Source organism: Astatotilapia calliptera, chromosome 3, assembly GCF_964374335.1.
Source record: "Astatotilapia calliptera chromosome 3, fAstCal68.1, whole genome shotgun sequence".
NCBI lineage: Eukaryota > Metazoa > Chordata > Actinopteri > Cichliformes > Cichlidae > Astatotilapia > Astatotilapia calliptera.
In genome coordinates this window covers 70,593,793-70,609,373 of record NC_137424.1, presented here as the reverse complement: position 1 = coordinate 70,609,373, position 15,581 = coordinate 70,593,793, and the positions used below count along the sequence as shown (strand labels likewise).

General features: G+C 44.7%; 1 protein-coding gene and 1 long non-coding RNA gene across 2 annotated transcripts in view; both read right to left on the bottom strand.

The window, feature by feature from the left end:
- The window catches only part of LOC145425734 (coxsackievirus and adenovirus receptor-like), a 312,252-nt gene that overhangs the window by 57,832 nt on the left and 238,839 nt on the right, over positions 1 to 15,581 (bottom strand). The window lies entirely within an intron of this gene.
- Positions 10,943 to 13,185, bottom strand: LOC145425762 (uncharacterized). Its single transcript, XR_013906500.1, has 3 exons — positions 13,082 to 13,185; positions 12,515 to 12,601; positions 10,943 to 11,266 (listed from the first exon to the last, which is right to left on the bottom strand). It is a non-coding gene; the product is annotated as an uncharacterized LOC145425762 (long non-coding RNA).

Here is a 15,581-nt window from a genome sequence, read left to right as displayed (position 1 = left end):
CCTCTGTCTATTAATGGCAATCTGGCGAGAGGAAGTCAAAGTACTGTGGCATTATGATGGATCTGAGCAGGATGCAGGCTATTGCACCGATAGGTAAATGAAATCGCAATGTCAGTCTGGCTACGGGAGAAAGAGAACATTTACATATACCAGATGGAAAAATGTGTACATAATAATGATGTTCCAGCACTCTTATGCACAGAGGGCTGGAGTGCAGAGATTTGACCACCCTCCTTTCGATGTGGAGCAGCAGCTGCTCTACTCTGAGCCCCTCCCGGATGGCCGAACTTCTCACCCTATCTCTAAGGGAGAGGCCAGCCACCCTTCGGAGGAAGCTCATTTCTGCCGCTTGTATCCACGATCTCGTTCTTTCGGTCACTACCCACAGCTCGTGGCCATAGGTGAGGGTAGGGACGTAGATCGACTGGTAAATTGAGAGCTTTGCTTTTACACTCAGCTCCCTCTTCACCACGACGGACCGGTGCAGCGTCCGCATTACTGCAGCTGCAGCCCCAATCCGTTTGTCGATCTCCGGCTCCCTTCTCCCATCACTCGCGAACAAGGCCCCGAGATACTTGAACTCCTCCACTTGGGGCAGGAACTCATCCCCGACCCGGAGTGGGCACTCCACCTATTTCCGGCTGAGAACCATGGCCTCAGATTTGGAGGTGCTGATCCTCATTCCCGCTGCTTCACACTCGGCTGCGAACCGTTCCACTGCGAGCTGGAGGCCCTCACCCGATGAAGCCAACAGAACCACATCATCCGCAAAAATCAGAGATGAGATTCTGAGGCCACCAAAGCGAAAGCCCTCCGCCACTTGGCTGCGCCTAGAAATCCTGTCCATAAAAATTATGAACAGAACCGGAGACAAAGGGCAGCCCTGGCGGAGCCCATCACCCACCGGGAACGAGTCCGACTTATTGCCGGCAATGCGAACCAAGCTCTTGCAACGGTTGTATAGGGATCGAATGGCCCGTAGCAATGGGCCAGACACCCCATACTCCCGCAACACCTCCCACAGGACACCCCGAGGGACACGGTCGAATGCCTTCTCCAAGTCCACAAAACACATGTAGACTGGTTGGGCAAATTCCCATGCACCCTCAAGTATCCTCGAGAGGATAAAGAGCTGGTCCAGTGTTCCGCGACCAGGACGAAAACCGCTGTAGTTGGAACACACCCTCCGGTCCCCCTTCTTGAAGATGGGGACCACCACCCCGGTCTGCCAGTCCACAGGTACTGCCCCTGATCTCCACGCAACATTGCAGAGGTGTGTCAACCAGGACAGCCCTACAACGTCCAGAGCCTTCAGGAACTCGGGGCGGACCTCATCAACACCAGGGGCTCTGCCACCAAGGAGTTGTTTAACTGCCTCAGTGACCTCGTCCCTGGAAATTGGCGGGTCATTCCCCTCATCCCTAGACTCTGCTTCCTCCTCGGAAGACGTGTCAGTGGGATTAAGGAGGTCCTCGAAGTATTCCTTCCACCCCTGACAATTTTCTCAGTCGACGTCAGTAGCGCTCCGCCAGCACTATACACAGTGCAGGTAGAGCACCGCTTTCCCCTCCTGAGACGCCTGACGGTTTGCCAGAATCTCTTCGAGGCAGTCCGAAAGTCTTTTTCCATGGCCTCTCCGAACTCCGCTTGGCCTGTCGATACCTGTCGGCTGCCTCCGGAGTCCCACAGGCTAACCAAGCCCGATAGGACTCCTTCTTCAGCCTGGTGGCTCCCTTCACCTCTGGTGTCCACCATTTGGTTCGGGGATTACCACCACGGCAGGCACCAACCACCTTGCGGCCGCAGCTCAATGCAGCAGCTTCGGCAATGGAGACGCTGAACATGGTCCATTCGGACTCAATGTCCCCAGTCTCCCTCGGAATGCTGTTGAAGCTCTGCTGGAGGTGTGCGTTGAAGATCTCGCGGACTGGGGCCTCTGCTAGACGTTCCCAACACACCCTCACTGTGCGTTTAGGTGCACCAGGTCTGTCCAGCGTCCTCCCCCGCCACCTGATCCAACTCACCACCAGGTGGTGATCAGTTGACAGCTCAGCCCCTCTCTTTACCCGAGTGTCCAGAACATATGGTCGCAGGTCTGGTGATACGATTACAAAATCGATCATCGACCTACGGCCTAGAGCGTCCTGGTGCCACGTGCACTTATGGACACTCTTATGTTCGAACAGGGTGTTCGTTATGGCCAAACTGTGATTAGCACAGAAGTCCAATAACAAAGCACCGCTCAGGTTCAGATCAGGGAGGCCGTTCCTCCCAATCACGCCCCTCCAGGTCTCGCTGTCATTACCCACGTGAGCATTGAAGTCTCCCAGCAGGACAACAGAGTCTCCAGGTGGAGCACATTCCAGCACCCCCCCCCCCCCCCCCCCCCCCCCCCCCCAGGTAGTCTAAGAAGGCTGGGTACTCTGAACTGGCACTCGGCGCATAAGCGCAGATGACAGTCAGGACCTGTTCCCCGACCCTAAGGCGCAGGGAACAAACCCTCTCGTCCACCGGGAAAAACCCCGACGTACTGGCAGCAAGCCGAGGGGATATTAGAATACCCACCCCAGCCCGCCGCCTCTCACCAGGGGCAACTCCAGACTGAGACAGAGTCCAGCCCCTCTCCAGGAGACTGGTTCCAGAGCCCAAGCCATGCGTAGAGGTGAGCCCGACTATATCTAGCCGGTACCTCTCAACCTCACGCACTAACTCAGGCTCCTTCCACACCAGAGAGGTAACATTCCATGTCCCTATTGCCAGTCTTGGCAGCCGGGGGTCAGTCCGCCAGGGCCTCCGCTCCTGGCCGCCACCCGGCACACAATGCACCCGACCCCTATGGCGCCTCCTGCGGGTGGTGGGCCTGCGGGACGATGGGCCCATGTCTCCTCTTCAGGCTGTGCCCGGCCGGGCCCCATGGACTAAGGCCCGGCCACCAGACGCTTGCTCTCGGGCACCGTCCCCGGGCCTGTTCCCTCGATATCCTTTTCATAAGGGTCTTCTGAATCGCTCTTTGTCTGGTCCCTCACCCAGGACCAATTTGCCATGGGAGACCCTACCAGGGGGCAAAAGCCCCCAGACAACATAGCCCCTGGGATCCCTGGGACACACAAACCCCTCCACCACGATAAGGTAGCGATTCAAGGAGGAGCAGTAGACAACCCCCCAAAACTGAATTTAAACCATTTGAAAATGAATAGATTCATGTTTGAACTACTGGAAATATTGAACAATTTAAAGGGAAAATAAAATCACCATATGTCCTACTCACTGGTCTCTAAAAGTGTACTTTTCAGTCTCAAACAGATACTTCCTATATTGAAGATTTTCTCACACATCTATGGCTACTTAATGATGTTACTGCTGTTGTTAGTCTGCAGTTTCAGTGTAGTGTTTGTTTCCTGCACTGAAATCAGAAATCAGAAAGGGTTTTATTGCCAAATGTTGAGCAGGTTTACAACATTAGGAAATTGCTGCGGTGCTTCAGTGCAAACATACTGTCATAAATTACGCTTAAATAGACATGAAAAAATAAAAATAAGAATAAGAATTAAAAGTGCTACGTAGAAAGATATATACATGAGTGCAGGTGGTGATCAGTGCCAAACATGGAATGATGCAGTGAACACAGCGTAGGGTCATGTGTTAGTAGTGGGAACAGTCATACGGTTATTGTTCATGTGTCCAACAGCAGAGGGGAAGAAACTGTTCTTATGGCGCGAGGTTCTGGTGCGAATGGACCGGAGCCTCCTGCCTGAGGGGAGCAGGTCAAACAGACTGTGTCCAGGGTGAGAAGGGTCAGCTGAGATCCGAGCTGCATGCCCCAGTGTCCTGGAGGTGTACAGGTCCTGCAGAGATGGGAGTGTGCAGCCAATCACCTTCTCAGCAGAGCGCACAACACGCTGCAGTCTCTGTTTGTCCCTGATAGTGGCTCCAGCGTACCACACGGTGATGGAGGAGGTGAGGATGGACTCGATGATTGCAGTGTAGAATTGCATCATCGTCCGTGTTGGCAGGTTGAATTTCTTCAGCTGCCTCAGGAAGTACATCCTCTGCTGGGCTTTCTTAATGACGGAGGTGATGGTGGGCTCCCACTTCAGGTCCTGGGTGATGGTGGTACTCAGGAAGCGGAATGAGTCCACAGAGGTGATGGGGGTGTCAGTCAGGATGATGGAGGAGAGTGAAGCTGTGTGTTTCCTGAAGTCCACAATAATCTCCACTGTCTTCTGGGCATTCAGCACCAGGTTGTTGTGGCTGCACCAGGACACCAGACGTTCAACCTCCCTCCTGTAGGCAGACTCATCCCCGTCCGAGATGAGTCCAATAACGGTGGTGTCATCTGCAAACTTGATTAGCTTGACAGACTGGTGGATGGAGGTGCAGCAGTTGGTATACAGGGAGAAGAGCAGAGGAGAAAGAACACAGCTCATTTGCACAGTGTCTGAGGGTGGCAGGAGACACACCGTCTGGGCTGGGAGCTTTTCGAGCATTCAGACTCTTAAATTGCTTCCTCACACCTGCTTCATGAATATGAAGAGTTGTGGTGGGAGGAGGTGATGTGAAATCCTCTTTTGTGTGGGGTGAGGAGGGGGGTGTTGTAGGTGAAGTATTTGAAGGTGGTGATGGCTCTATGGAGGGGGGAGAGGTGGGGGAATGAGTGTCCAAAGTGCCTCTATTGTTGGGGCCGTTGGAGGTGTGAAGGCTGCCTGATGGCTCGTCAAAACGGCAGTAAAAGTCATTAAGGGTGTTGGCCAAGAGCAAGTCATCAGTGGAGTGGGGGGTTTTAGGCTTGTAGTTGGTGATATTCCTAAAACCTTTCCACACAGAGGCCGAGTCATTCTCTGAGATCTGCTGCTCCATCTTCTCAGAGTGCTGATGTTTAGCAATGTCCACTTCTTTAGTGAACCTGTACTTGGCCTCTCTGTAGCAGTCCCTGTCTCCGCTTCTGAACGCCTTTCTCTTTTCCAGCAACAGCTTTTTGAGTTTAGGAGTAAACCAGGGTTTGTCATTGTTATAACTCACCCTGGTGCGTGATGGCACAATGCTGTCCTCACAGAAGTGGATATAGGAGGTGACAGTGTCCGTAAACTCATCCAAGCTGTTAGAAGCAGCCTTCATTGTGTCCCAGTCCGTAGACTCCAAACACGTGCGAAGCTCCTCCACAGCCTCGTTGCTCCACAGTTTTTTGGTCCTCACGACAGGTTTGGAGAGCTTCAGCCTCTGTCTGTACGCGGGGATTAGGTGGATCATGACGTGGTCAGAAAGTCCGAGTGAAGCGCGGGGCACCGCACGATAGGCCCCGCTGATCGTGCTGTAACAGTGGTCTAATGTCCTCTCCTCTCTGGTCGGGCATTTAATATACTGCTTGTATTTGGGAAGCTCATGGCTCAGATTGGCTTTGTTAAAGTCCCCAAGAGCAATGATGAGAGAGTCCGGGAATGTCCGCTCCATGTGCAGTATCTGCTCCGTGAGTGCCTGCGCATCCGCATCTGGCGGGATGTAAACAGTGGCCAGGATGAATACATGTCTGAAGACAGACATGTATCAGTTAACCACTATCAAACAAGTCAAATTTTCCATGTGACACCTCAGTCAAACCCTCAGAACCACAGGAAAAAAAATTAAATTTGCAGCATTATTAAACAAACTTTGAATAATAGTTCAAAGATACTGGATCACAGCTGTGGGAATATAAATAACATAATGGCATTAAAGTTACTTTTTTTCTTAAAATATACTAAAATATTTACTTAGAATCATATTAGCATCTTCAACTGATGCCAACACTTTAAATATGACAGGAGTTGTGTGTGGAGGCGTGGAAGAGATGACCCAAACGCAGGACTCACGGTGCAGAAATGATGAGGATTTATTGGAGCAGGTGAATGAACAAAGCAGGAACGAAGGACTGGCTGGCTGAAAGACTGGATGAATGGCTGGCTGGCTGACTAACTGAACATACATACGGAGAGACGACATGAACATCAATGACACGACAAGGGCCGAAGGGAAAAGAGGGCTTAAATACATAGACTGATGAGGATGATAATGAGAGACCGGTGAGTCCACAGCTGAACATAATCTGGCTAATGACACGAGACGAGCTGACACAGGAAAAGCAGGAAGTGAGAACATGGAAGTGGCAAAATAAACTGAACATGAACACAACTGAAAACACTGGGTCACCGACCCAGGAACCCTGACAAAATATGTCTTGAATCAACCATGGTATTCACAATACTCAAACCTGGAACTTAGCAATCTTTAACAATTAGTTCATCTACAGAATTAAATTAGATTAAAAAGTTAAAAACCAAAAAAGGTTAATAAAATTAGTTTTTAACCTCCTGACACCCAACCTATCCATTATGTTTATATACAGACCGATGGCTTCCGGTATGATGGCGCCTGTGTTTGGCTCTGCCGCTTCCGGTTGTAGTTTGTCGTGCTCTACTACTGTTGTGTTGTTTTTTTATGCTCTACTGTTCTCACTCAGTTTTAATGATGTATTTGTGGCCCTGGTGTATGATCGCCTGGCTTTGCTATCCATCCGATCCTCTATGATGCCACACAATGTCTCGTCGTCCTCTGGCATTTTCCACCCTCCTCCATTAGCTGGATCCTCGTCAGGCGATTTCAGTGGTCCCTCTAGACCACGGAGAAGGAGAGGGAGAAGAGGAGGTATTCAGGTAAAGCTCAGGATGTACTGGCGGCGTGGTTTGGCTGGTAAGTGACGTCGAGCGTGCGTTGTCTCCTGTATCCAGAAAAGCTCCATGGAGGGGGACTTGTTTTCCACGGCCTTGTTTGGATACGCTGGGCCCGGCTCTTTGAGACTGTGCCACCTCAGGAGGGTTTATCCAGACTCTGCTGCGGGCTGGCTTTTTCTTCCCTCGGTGAGTGGATTCTATGAGCGTGACGGCTCGAACCCTGTGTATTTACGTCCCTTAACTCGAGCCTCTGCAAATAATGAGGCTTCTAGCTCACTGAATATGGTGCTTTTCAACGCTCAATCTCTCTTTAATAAATCATTCTTGTTGAATGATTTTATATTATCTAAAAAACTCGATTTTTTATTCCTGACTGAGACCTGTAGACTACTCGTCACTTATTGAACTTTGCCCGGATGGCTATACTTTTATTACCCAGCCTCTGTTGTCTGGTCGGGGTGGTGGGCTTGCTTATAGTTGGGGACTCAAAATGGTGTTGATTTCTCAACCAGTCTTTTTAATAATTACCGTAATTGTCGGGCTATAAGCCGCTACTTTTTCCACAAGGTTTGAACCCTGCGGCTTTTAGTCAGGTGCGGCTTTTCTATGGATTGTCCCTGATTTTTGTCATATCGTAAGACGATTTGTTTTGTTTGTTCCGCTGTTGTACGGCACTACGTTGCCTGGCGGAAGGGCATGTGATCAGACACACAGTATCGGGGTTCAAGAGTGGTATGTTGGTCACATGTCCATCCGCCAGGCAACATAGTGCCGTACAAGTAGCGCGAAAAACAAACTTCAAAGTAGCGCTACGTGTTCAGCGGGAGTCGTGGATGGTGTGCGGCAATAAACTTGTGAAAAGCAAGTTATGCTCAACTCCACCGGTGGAATCTGACAGCGTGGAAAAGTGTGAAAACATCCATTCATCCACTTGAGCCTAAAAGGTAGTCTGAATCTATTTTTCTGGTGTGCTGTAAGTTATTGTTATGTACTACATTTGTTACTCGTTTATGAAGCACAGCACATGTTTCGTACTTGTAATTACCGCTACTTGTACATATACCTAAAAAGTTGTGCAAATATGTACCCATAACTTGTTTTTCAAAATATTAATAAAAGAGGTGTGTCTCCAAACAGCCATCTCTTTCCTGACAATTCGCTTTGTGCATATTGTGCACTTTGTGACTCTGTCTTGAAAGGTGCTATATAAATAAAAATGTATTATTATTTATTTATTTATGTCCTCTGTAGTGGACAAAGAAATTAAACTGTAAGATCCTTTTTTATTCTTGGTTCTCAGCAGGTTCACAGAGCCAGTGATGAAAAACTCAGATAGGCTTGAAACTTTGTGATCACCATCTTGGAAATGTGGTCAAAAAAGTGCAACAACTAGGCAGTTTTCAGCCACTAGGAAGAGTAAATGTTTGCTCTTTCAGTTCTAGATCCTGTAGCCATTTAACAGCACATTGATTGCAAGAAGTTACTGCACATCAAATTGTTTATTGTGTGTCATATGTTTTCTTTTTTTAATCTTTTTTTCTTTGCATTAAGTTTTTTTAGTAAGTTTAATTTGAATTTACAGAATGATCTTGAGTATGGTAAGTGTGTCTTTAGCTTTGTGGATAATACAAACTGGAAATAGGTAGGGTAGCACTGTTCACTGTGTTTAAAAAGGAGTAGTTTAACTTGGCAGGAAGAAAAACAACTTGCTTGGCTTTTTTCAGAGTTAAAGATAAAAAGCAGCTGTACCTCTGGTCCTCTTTGGCTAATTGTTCATAAGTGGCATCTTGTTTTCTCACAGCCTAATACACTGCAGATGGATCAGTGTCTGAAGAATCAAACACGTAAATCACTTTAACAGCAGCAACTGTAATAGCACTGCACACTTAAGGGTTAATTTTTTACAGTGCTTACCACCTCTGTTGTGAACAAACAGTTGACCAGAAGGAACCCGTGGGTGTTTGTGCAAAAAAGGCGGTCGACCACAGAGCTTTTATCTTCTGTTAATGCAAACTGATGCACTTCACCACAAAGCACAAAGCAAACATGTTCTCACAACATGAACAGTATTATGAGCCAAAATGGAACACGCTGTAGTGAACAACAGGAAGTTGCTGCTTTGGTTTTACATTCAGGACTCAAGAGAAGACAAAATTAAGCAATAGCTTAATTTGCTACAATTTGAGATGTGCATTATTTTAACTAAATTACAGATCCTTTTGTCCAGACGTTGAGATGATTTTTACTAATCCTCACAAAACAATTAACATCCACAGTATTTCCTTTTTGTTTGAGTTGTTAGATCAGCCATTGTAAAAAAAAAAAAAAAAAAAAGACATTAAGCTTTGCTGAGTGATTTCTTTTTCCTACAAGTATAAATCCTCAGCTTGTTTTTGTAAGATCAATGCCATAATGCTGGAGAGGACAGGAAGTCCATTACTCAGACTTTGGATTCAGGTGGATAAATGCGGTTTTCATCTCGGAGAATACATTCAGTTACATTACTCCGGGTGTCGTTTGCCAGGTGCTTTTGGGTTAAAATATTTAGATGGATGGATGGAAATCTGATAAATTTCTGCAGGAAAACTGGTCCTTGTGCTACTGTAGTGAGGGTAGTGAGTCCACAACAACTCAGACTCCTTCCTGATGCTTGTTTGACTCCACCAGAGCTGCACTTTGATCTTCAATTTTGTTCACGTTTTTTACAGACAGAATTTCTATAGCCAACAAGGACAGTGTATTGGATTCATTATTAGGTTCACTGATTTTAGGATCTCTCTAGTTTTTGCAGACATTGTGGTTTACAGAATAAAGACCTCCACCTCACACTCAAGCACTTTGTACCCAAGTATGAAATAGCTGGAATAAGAATTCAGACCTTCAGCAGTTTAATACTATCATTCCTAACTGGAATAAAGCAGAGTGCACACTCTGGGTTGAGATAGTTCCTGACTCGAATTAAGGGTTTCATGTGAAGCCTTTTGTTAAGCATTTTGTGACCAAGATTGCAAAATACTTGAACACCTTGTTCAAGTATTTTTCTGATCTTGCTTATAAAGGACTGGTGCACCTCTATAACACAGATGTAGTGCTATGTTATATTTAATGGAGAGATGAAAAAAACGCTTTGGGTTTATCGGCGAACATTCTTACTATGGCCATGAGCTCTGTAGGAAGAGACCAAAAAGATGACTGAGGGTCAAAATGGCTTCCTTTGTATCTGGGCTCTCTCAAGAGTCTCAGCTTGGTCTATTAAAAAGGGCTAAAAGGGACTAGATTCAAGGTGATTGAACCATTTGAGGATCCTTCAGTTCACATCCTAGGTGAGGTACTTTAGGGACAGTCAAATAGGAAGCTTAGGGCAAATGCAGGAAGTGCTGAGTTGGGAATTCTTCTGTCCTACCAGAATAACAGAAGTTATAAACTGAAGCATTAAAACATCTGTATCACAAATTTTTTTATGTTTTTCTGTGTCTGAAAGTCCTGCAGGATCTTAGCTTGATCATTTTCAATCACCCTAGAGGGTGTGTCTCATTTTCACCTCTGGACTGTATTCAGCACAGATGTTCTTGTATGCTATGCTAGCCAAATGGTTATGGCGTTCCTTGTATGTGTTTGTTACAGAAGTTTGTAGTTTCAGACCACAAAAAAATTGAATGCTAATGAGAAGAACTGATTTGTCTGTAGGTGGTGACCAAACAGTTTTCAGAAAAGACCTCAGGGCAAGATCTAAAGGATTTGTTTAGCCCAAAAAATATTTTCTAAGTTTGGATGTTAAAAGTCTCTTTGTGACATTGTGAAGGTTTCCCACAAGGACTAATGATAACTAAAATGATGCTTGGGATTATTGAATAAAAAGTAAGTTCAGCTTTCAAAGACTAACCCCATTTTCCATTTTATAATCAATTTAAATGAGGGAAAAAAAGGCAAAATTGTTGAAACCACTGGACAATTCTCACATTTAAACTAAATTAAACACATTAAAATGAAAATGTACACCATGTCACCTGCTGCTGGTTGGTTTCTGAGTGTCCAAGGACATAAAGTCTTTCAGTCTCAAACAGACACATCCTGTACTGAAGCTCTGCTGTGCAGTTCACAGTATTGAATGATGTCTTTGCTTTTTCCTGTAATGTGTGTGTTTCCTGCATTGAAGAGAGATGTACATCAGTTAGCCACAAGTAAACAAGTTAAAGTTTCCATCCGACATCTCAGTGAAACCCACTGAACCACACGACGAAAGTGTCACAACAAAAAAATATATATACATCTTTAATAATGCAAAGATATCAAAGACGTTGGTGTCATAAAATAACTAATATTTGTATATGACCGATTGCATTTCAATTAAGACAAATTATTTTATTTTTTAATTATTTGAGTATAATTTGGTTAGAAAATGATATGAAGCATATAAAAAAATTTTCAACATGTGGATTTCCTCTTGTCTGAGGTGCTGGGGGGACCAGTTAGAAACCAGCAGATGGACATCAGTGGTTGGACTGGTGGACTGGTGGACTACTTCAGTGAAGAGTAGACGACGTCTGGCTCTGGTTTAAAGTCTGAATACAAACACACACAGTTCAAACAACAGGAAACATGATTACAAGCTTTGTAGTTCAATCAAGACCTCCAATCTCCACCTCTCTGCATCACACACAGTCCCAGTTCAGACTTTCCCTGTAATTTTAAAGCTTTCCAGCTTTCAGTCATCATACTGGTGCATGTGATATCAGTGGTTTCTCTCCCCTCCTCTTTCAAAGCCACAGTCATCAACTCCATTGAATAACATTAAGAATTAAAAGAAGGACACGATTTCTCAGACAGGCTGAACATTCAGACCACCACCACACGCGGTTCGGTTTATATGTTGCATGTCTTTTTCCTGTCTTCCTCTCCTCACCCCCACCTGGTTACACCAGATCCCCACCCCTCCCTGAGCCTGGTTCTGCTGGAGGTTTCTTTTTTTTTAAGTTTTTCCTTGCTACTGTCATCAAAGTGCTTGCTCATAGGGGGTCATCGGATTGTTGGTGTTTCTCTGATTTTCCTGTATTATTGTAGTATCTTTACCTTATAATGGAACGTGCCTTCAGGCTACCGTTGTCATCTAGCACTGTAAATATAAAATTGAATTGAACATGTAGTATCCAAACAGTACCTTCCTGGATGGTGTTCTTATAACTAGGACTGCACCAAATGGTTTACATTTTTCTAGTTGTAGTGTTCTACCCAGTGTTACCTAGTATTCAATGACCCAGTATTCTGGATTGTTGGTTTAGCTTGCATGTGTGACATCCTTGCTCACTAACAATGCTTATTAGTGCAGAAACAGGGTGGTCCTCCCTGATTATCTGTGACTACCAAATGATGACATCATGTTAGGATTAGCTAAATTACACAGAACAAAAATATAAACGCAACACTTTTGTTTTTGCTCCCATTTTTCATGAGCTAAACTCAAAGATCTGAAACATTCTCAACATAGAGGAAAAGACCTATTACACTCAAATATTGTTCACAAATCTGTCTAAATCTCTGTTAGTGAGCACTTCTCCTTTGCGCAGATAATCCATCCCACCTCACAGGTGTGGCATGTCAACACAGATTTAGACAAATTTGTGAACAATATTTGAGAGTAATGGGTTCTTTGTGTATGTAGAAAATGTTTCAGATCTTTAAGTTCAGCTCATGACAAATGGGAGCAAAAACAAAAGCACTGCGTTTATATTTTTGTTCAGTGTAGAATGGAAACGTGAGGACATGAAAAGAACAGTTGGTTTTCACTCTGTTCAGACAAACAGCAGCTGTACCTCTGATCTTCTTTGGTTTGATGGCTATGTGTCCACAAGTGACATCTTCAGTTCTCACTGCTGAGTACACCACATCTGTATCAATGTCTGCAGAATGAAAGATGTAAGTTAGTTTAAGGACAGTCCATTAGTTTAACCTTGGTTTTAGAAGCAACAATGCGGTTTTCATCTTGTAGAATACATTTAATTACGTTTCTCTCTTTGTGTTGTGGTAGGTGCTTGTCCCATTTTGATCTCGGGACTTCCAGGCCATACTTGCACCCTGCTGTTCTGAATTGTATCAGGAGCTTTCTTGTCTTGATGTCAGTGGCTTCTATCTCCTCCTTTAGCTTATTATCCCAACGGGTTTTCTGACCACTGGCAGGGTGTAGCTATTATTTATCTGGATCAGACCTTATGAGGACTTATCCTTAACTTATCCTCTCCAGGTAATTGGTGATTGAGGCTTTCCTAGCAGTTTCTTCATGGTTCCCATATCTATCTAGCTGGCTATCTTGACAAGGTCTGGCAGAAACAATTATTTCACAACTACCACCCATATCACGTGAGAGAAAAACACAATGTTACCTCTGTGTTCTTTGATTGCCCTTTGCTGATGATGTGATGATTTGATGTCACTATATGTGATGTCATCTGTGAAATTATCATTTGCAACTTCTTCTTGTTCAGCTGAAATAATAACATTTAACCGCTGTCATAACTCTTGTATAAAGAAATTATTTTGGAAAACATTTCTATGTTTGTAATTTTCAACAAATTATAATTACTTCAATGGGAAAAGAATGTCAATCCAACAAAGTAACAATAGTAAATTTTTTAAAATCATTCAGTAAACCAACTCTTGTAAGATCAGGACGTCTGAGTCTCACCTTCAGGTTTCCTGTGAACACATCGTCTCACCAGCAGAACCAGTAACACCAGTAGAACCACAACACAGACTGATCCAACACATGTCAACACAGAGAGAACAGGAGGAGAGCGTGATGGAGGAGGTGTGGATGTAGGTGGAGGTGTGGATGTAGGTGGAGGTGTGGTGGTTTGTTCCCCTAAAATAAAGCAAACACAGTCATTAAGTTGTCGTCACATTGTGAATGTTGAAAGCTGCAGAAACACAGACAGGTGAGTGTGTCACCTGTGACAGTGATCCAGCTGGATGGAGACTCTCCATGACCGCTGATGTCACACTTGTAGAGGCCTTCATCAGACCTGGAAACATGCTGGATGGTCATGTGACCTGTAGGCTGCTTCCTGATGAGGGAGCCATCTTTATAGAAAGCAGCTGGGAGGTTGGAGGGAGTGGTCTTTGTTTTACAGAGCAGAGTGACGTCATCTCCCTCCATCACAGGGAGGACAGGACTCTGCAGGATCACTGATCCACCTCAACACAGAGACAAACTACAGCATTTCATCCATTTACACACAGCTTCATCAACACTAACTCCACACACTCAGCTTACCAGTGACTGTCAGGTTAACCATGTTACTGATGGGACCCTCTCTGGACTCACACCAGTAAACTCCACTGTCCCATGTGAATATTTCACTGATGTTACAGGAATAACTGGTTGGCTTTGTCATCTGACCTCCACACCGAAGTCTCTGTTGTTTGCTTGTGTTTCTCCTCAGAGTCCATCCAGCAGAGCTGTCGTCCTCCTCACAGCTCAGAGACACAAAGTCTCTTTCAAAAAACTGAGAGCTGCTGGGACTCACAGTCAGACGAGCTGTGAGGGTTAAAATGAAAAAAACAAACAAAAAAACAAACAAACTGTTGCTTGGTTATACTTTTGCCTGACACAAAGGTGTTTTACTTAATTCTGAAACATGAACCCAATCAGGTCATATCAGTGAGCATTTCTCAGGTTTAAACTGTGACAGAAGAAGGTTACTGACCTTGGTTTGTTGTGCAGCTCAGCAGTGAGATCAGAACTGAAGAGAAATGACACTCAGGTTGATTTGAGGTGAACATAAAGAACAACTCCACACAAACAGCTGACAAACACACAAACTCGTCTCTCTCTGATGTATCTGCTCATTTCGTTTTTGTTGCCAGCAACATGTTTCAATAAGAGTCAGTCAGAGTCCACCTCCCCTCAAAGGGAAGGGCTAAACCAAAACATGGATGTTTCATTACATTTGTATTACAACATGCTGATTTTAACACTATGGTGTCTGAGTTTTGTCCCATATCCTTGAAGCTTTACCTACTAAAACTGTGTATTTTATTATCTTTACTGACATGAGGAGCAGAATTGACTGAAATCTTTTATAAAGTGTAAAAACTTGAGATTTAATAATGGATTGGATTTATATAGCGCTTTTCAAGGCACCCAAAGCACTTTACAATGCCACTATTCATTCACACACTGGTGGAGGCAAGCTACAGTTGTAGCCACAGCTGCCCTGGGGCAGACTGACAGAAGCGAGGCTGCCATATCGCGCCATCGGCCCCTCTGGCCAACACCAGTAGACAAGTAGGGTAAAGTGTCTTGCCCAGGGACACAACAGAGAGCCCAGGGATCGAACCGGCGACCTTCCGGTTACAGATGCGATTCCCAACCCCCTGAGCCACGGTCGCCCTGCATTTGATCATATATTCATGCAGTGTGTGAGTTTGTGAATAACTTTATGGCGTCATTGTGATCATGGGACATTGTACCAAAAATATGTACATTGTGTAGTACAATGTACATGTGCTTTTAATATTATGTATTAATCAACATGGTTCATTGAAATATTTTTTTCAAGCTCAGCTTTGACCTTGGACACTAACAATCAAGGTCAAATGATTGGCGAGCCTTGGTAACACATGTCCTCCCCCAAGGTCTAGTGTATAGCTGTCAAGTTTGAAGATGATCCTTTAAAAAATGAATATACAAAAAAAATTTAAATAGGAAGAATATGATTGTAATAAATAGTTGCGATTTTCACAGTCGGTGTGACCTTGAGAGCGATTTTTACTGAAATGAAATCAGGTTGGGCATCTACCATCACACAAAGTTTGAAAAAAATTATATATTAAAAACTGTGGATGTTAAATTGCTAACAAATTAAAAGAAGTGACTACATA